This window comes from Anopheles nili, chromosome 3, assembly GCF_943737925.1.
Source record: "Anopheles nili chromosome 3, idAnoNiliSN_F5_01, whole genome shotgun sequence".
Classification (NCBI taxonomy): domain Eukaryota; kingdom Metazoa; phylum Arthropoda; class Insecta; order Diptera; family Culicidae; genus Anopheles; species Anopheles nili.
In genome coordinates, this window is record NC_071292.1 from 68178228 (window position 1) to 68184227 (window position 6000).

Below are 6000 nucleotides of genomic sequence, written 5' to 3' on the forward strand. Positions count from 1 at the left end.
TGTTCACGAAGCTGCAGGGAAGCTTAGACGTTGAAGTAATAAGAAGAAGTGAAGAAAACTTTATAACAAAGTAAAATGCATTAATATTAGGTAGGCTGAGATATATATATATATAGGCGTGCGCTTTTCCTGCGTTTTTGTTTTCAAAAAACTAACCGATGGGAAAGTGTAGAATAAAACGAATGAAACATGGAAAATTGATACAAAAAAAACACATAACACAAACTTGCAATCACCACAAAGCATCAGCGATGTATGGAAAGCGACAGGATTTTACCCGGGCACTCATAACGAACGAATACACTACGAATAGGTTCCATTTTCATACACATCCTGGCCAAACACACACACACACAAATTTTCGATGGCAAAACTATTGGCCACTCACAGAGGCAAATGTTTTAATTCAGGGCGATAAAACAGTGACGGGAAAACTCGAGAAAGATGTAGAGAGACAGAGAGAGAGACGACGATAGAAAAAGGAGTTGGGAGATAGTGTTTGTTTAACCGTTCTCTCCGATATCCTCTTAGGGCTTTCTCTACCAATCGATCTTTCCAACCCTCCAAGAGACGATAAACGAGAAACCTTGTAGGAATCAAAGCTAAGCAAATCACAAAAAATGAAACAAGTGGATTATCCAAATCCTAGGTCTCGGGAAAAAACCAAAATTCGTCGTACGAATATATACATGCAAATATATATATGTATATTGAAAACGTTGAAACCAGGAATACAAATAGCAAGAGCAAGAGCTAAAACAAGCCGTAAGGAGCCAGCAAATGATGGGTGAACAGTTTATTGATATAACACTTTTTAATAAGTAATGAATTATTATGATTATAATTATTATTATTATTATTGAGTAATTAATAAAACAGAGATAAAATATACTAAAACAAACATGACGGCTCTTCATGCCCAGGTACATTCTTCTTCGGAGTGTAATATTCTAGTGAGAAAATTGTAAAACCGCGTATTGTAGCTCGAATTAGTTGATCAACGGCTGAACAGATTTGGTTGTTTTTTTTTTTATTTGAATTAGGACCAGAAGCGATTGATTAACGTCATTACTCATCGATTAAATCATCACATCATCAGAACCATCGCCATCATCATACCATGTACACCAACCCGCATTCCGGAAGGGGAACATTCAGCCAGCAAGCGAGTCTAAGATCCACATCAGCTTCCTTCGTCCCTAGGTTATCCATCAAAGCTTCCCATCCTGGCTGACCCACTCGTTAGTAACTCTCCTCCATTAGCTCCTTAGCATCCCATACTTGGCCATGCAATGATATGTCTGCACGTATGGAAGGATCTCTCGAGTAACAGAATATCTTGTTTTCTCTTTTCTCGTGCACGCAAACGCCTCTCGCCTCACTCACGCACGCACGCACGCATGCTTCACGATTCTACGGCCACGTGCTAACCAGGCCAACCGCTGTGGCGCTTATTTTCCTACTAAACAACGCAGACAACGGGGAGGACATAATGAGACGGGTTTCTGGATATTTGACGACCAGCCATGATCAACGGAGCTTTATTTCGTGGAGATTTTGACGATTCAACGACAAGTGGTCGTGTTCGATATAGCAGCACACAATCACTAGGCTACGCACCGTTGGCGCCATTTTTCTCATATTCATTTTAAAGTAGGAAATGGGGAAAAGGGCGCTCACGCTTAGGTATTACTGCCGAATAATACGCCATGTTATACGCTCAAAAAGATAGTTGCCAATACGTTTGCATTTAACAAATATTGCTACAAATATCAGCTCTTTTTCGAATCAAATATATCTTATTAGACGTTAAATAGAAAGAGATTTGCTTTATTCTTACGGTAGGGTGAACTGATCGATTAGACATGATAATGGAAAGATGACGAGCTGCCACGCTGTGCGCCGGGTACGAATGGAAACGCATGTGGTTGTTTACGGATTATTAACAGGCCCCGGCCGTTTTCCCAGTGGCCCAAACCGCCAGAGTCCTCGTGGAAGCTTTTTCCGCAGCTGCGTCTTTCGCGGGAGATCATTCTGACATTCGCTCAAATGTCAGAGAGTGTCAAAGCGCGCGAGAGAGAAAGAGAGCGCGCGCACGAGAACGTGAGCAAAAATCGCAAGAGCGCGCGCCGTGCCATCATTTCTCGTTCCGCTGTGTTACGTGCGTGCGCTCGTGCGCTTCCGACGGAGATTTGGTGCGGTTCCTTCACGCGGACGAACTTTTGTCCGTGATTGTCCGCGCCTCGTTTCACCGTTGCTCCGTGGAGTGTCCCACGCTGCGTCCTGACAGACAGCCTGAAACCGCTCGCGATATGCTGTCAGTTGGCTCGCAGTTGGCATTGCTTGCTCCGTTCGGTCGCAGTTTGTGCTAGTGGCGTCGTCGTTTCGGTTGCCGTGAGGTGTTGCTGCTGCTACTAGTGTGGCCCAGCAACCCAGGTACAGTTTTTTTTTCGTTTGCCTTTTTAGTGGGTGCGTGGGGGGTGTGCGTGTCCGTTCCTACCGTGGACGCTCTCGGTACGTGTGATTGGGCTGGTTGGAGAATCGAAAAACCGCGTGTAGTGATTGTGCCGCGGGCCCTGCAACACTTGAACGCGGCCTATCGAAGTAATTCTGCATTGATACGCGCCATCGTGAAGGAATTTACCAGGTAAGTAGCGTGCACGCCAGTTCACCTTCATAACGGAACATTCGCTAGCTTTGTGGGGGGAAGATGCAAAGTGACAGATTAAAATGGAGCCTGCTTGTGGTGCGCGTACATGCAGGGCTTTTGATTAGGCATGTATCCTCGAAAAAAAAACGTTAAATTTCCCCCCGAAATTGAAACCGCCATTGTGTTGCGTTAGCTTCACCGCAATCCAATACATGCAAAATCCAAAACGCCATAGCATAGGCTTCTGGGGGTGAACAGCAATGGCGGCAGCGCCTACTTTCTTTCGCACGAAACAGGTGCCCAGTTTTTGCATTGTGACAAATTTGACAGCTACCCTCGCACACCCGCACACCCATAGTCGGCTCCATTTCCTGTCTTCCCACACGCTTCCCGACGTTTTGTCCAGCCTGTCGACAAGGTGGCAGTAGCGCCTGGGTAACGATATATAATTGTGGCCTTCTTTCGCTCTCCCGCGTGACCACAGTACCACCTCTCCCCAATCCCCGCATCAAGCGACGGAGCTTCTCGGTGCAATGGCTCTCAACCATAATATTCCATTAACCTCCCCAGGCAGACCGTCAGCTTCGCTCGAAAGCAGCAGCACCGTTGGTGAGGAGACACAGCAGTCAGGCCACCCGCACGTCCTGAGCCACACACAGATGTGAGATGAGCAGCACGGTTCATCTCGTTCGGTGAACGTGAGCGAGAGAGAGAGAGAGAGAGAGAGAGAGAGTGTGTGAGCTGGGGCTGCTGCTGCGCGCGGTTTGCTGAGAGAGTGGGTGTGTTTGAATTCGCCCCCAAAAGATCCTGCTGACAGTGACGCGCATCGTGTAGTGTGTTGGCGTGTTGGCTTGGCTGCCGATGCGTTTGTGGGTGCGTGTCACGCACGCATTTCGACTGCACGGTGGACGACGTGTGCATGTGTGTGGGGCAGTAGTGTAGCGTGTAGCCGACGAGAAAGGATGTCCGTGTCCATTCACGGTGCAAGTCTGATTAGTACCATCGACCAATAACAATTTGCATTGTCCTGTGATCGCTTCGAATTCAGGCGAAACAGCACACTAGCGGTGCCGTGTGGCTGTGAGAGCACTGAGGGGAGTGTTTGTGGTGTACGTGTGCGGTGGCTGTGTGTTTCTGCAACGTGTGGTGTGTTGTCGTGAAAAGCGTGCACTGGAGACCTTGCTGAAATTCTAAATTAAATTCTAAGAAGGCGCGCGGAAAAGCGTCCAAAAACCCACCCGCTAAGAAGGTGTGTGCGTGCGGAAACGGAACGTGTGTGCATGAGCAGTGCAAGGTAAGCAATCATTGTCATTGTTTCTTACACCCGGAGGAGCAGTTTTTTTTGCCTTGTTATTGCTCGTGTTTGAGTTGGACAATTTTCCTGCGATGGCAATAGCAGCATTATCCTTCAGCATCTGCCTTGAGGCGCACGGTCGCTGGCCCTGTGTCCGAACTGGTTCAAGGATAGCTTGATGATGAGATTTTCTCGTATCCGTACGGAGCCGTTGCGTTAACTGCACACGAGCAAGCGAGCCGGAACGATATGTGGCCAAAAGAGCACCAACTGTCTGGGAGAGCGTGAGATACAGAGCGGGAGCGACAGGACGAAAAGCTCATCACTACATAACCTTAAACTAACCGCAATTTCATCACCGCACAACAATTCCCGACCAACTCCTCTGCTTGGGACCTTCCCCCGGAGCGAGCGAAAACTGAAAACTACCCTGACGGGCTGACGAGCAGCCGGATTCATCGAGTCATTCCGGTAATTAGATTAATATCTTCATTCGCCAAAGTTTGCTCCTCCCGAAACTCGCTCGCGCTGCACACGGAGGTCCCCAGCCATAAATCAACGTCCTGTTCGAACCGGGTGCCCTATTCCCGTGGTTGTGCGAACGAATCACATGGACATGCCGGGTCGTTTATCACTGCCTTGTTGCGCCATGCATCCTGTGGCTATGTGTCCCGTTTTTCTCGCCAGGCTCGATTCGATTTTGGCTCGTGGTTGCTCTCCAGCCGTGCTTTCGGTTCCGTTTCCGGGGAACGTTCGATCGGTGGCTAGGTCCGTGTAAATGCGACACCACCAATGTCACCTGATGCGAGGATTGGTCCCCCTAATGGGCTGGAAAGATTAATATTTTTCTCGCACCTAATCAGGAGTGTCGAGTATTTGTTCCACACCAGCACCAATTTGCCAATGAATTTCCTAGCGGTGATATTTCAATAATAACTTCGTACTTATTTCATCAGTCGCGAGGGGTGAATTTTATTGATCTCAATCATATCAAAACCCTTAAAAGCAAATCATCTTAGGGGCGTGTGCTGATTAACACACTGAAGGTATAGCACATTGGGTTCTTCTATCAATGTTATAAAAGATTTTTGCTGTTACTGCTATTCTACTTATGCTCATTTTCATTCATGACTGACCTTTCCATTCATATCCTTATTTTTATGGCAATTTCATTAATGTAAATGGGTTCACATTAACCTATATTGCCAGCTCCATTGATTATGGTAATCGAATACATCACTATTCGAATAACAAACTGAGTAGTATGTGAAATTTTTGCTTTTTCATTTGTTAAAAAAAAAAGAAAACCGTTCTATTACGTACTCCCAGGAGTAGCATTTAGCATCCTTTAAAGGATATCGATAAATTTGCACTTAGATGCTTCCGATAATTCGTTCACATTTTTATCGTAAGGTCGCGTAGAAGCATAGTTTAGATTTGATTTTCACAGTTTTTGACCCATTTATATTTCCCATCCTTTTTTTCCAATCAATGGTGGCTCCCTCTTTTTATTGGCCCTTCTCCTCCACTACTTCCACTACTCCACTACTATCCACTCTAACGTGGGAGGTCACTTCAATATTTGGAGCTCTTAACCTCCTTCGATCGCCTGCCGACGATAATTTCCTGCCAAAATTATTATGTTCATCGCGCTTGTTTTTTTTTCTCTCCTTGTCCCTCCCCCCCCTTTACATCTAATTGCACTGTACGCGTGTAGTGAAGCTTTTGTGATATACCGCCAGCTTCGAAACAAAGAAAAAATAAGAAAAATGCCCGCATTTTCTCTCTCAGCTCTCCTCACGCGAATTCGCTGTTGTTATAATTGTTATTCGATGCTGCTGAAGTGTGTGCTTGCGTGTGTGGTTTTTTTATTCGTTTCGCACACATCACTCATATCCACACGGAGGAAATTGCCTCCCCCCGTACGACTCGTACCCCTTTTTTGCCGTGTGTGACCCCACAAAAAGAGCATCCCGCCTACCTTTTCCCGATCATAACCACCAAAACAGCCGAAAAAATGCTATTTTGACCGAATGGCTCCACCAGCCGGCGGTGG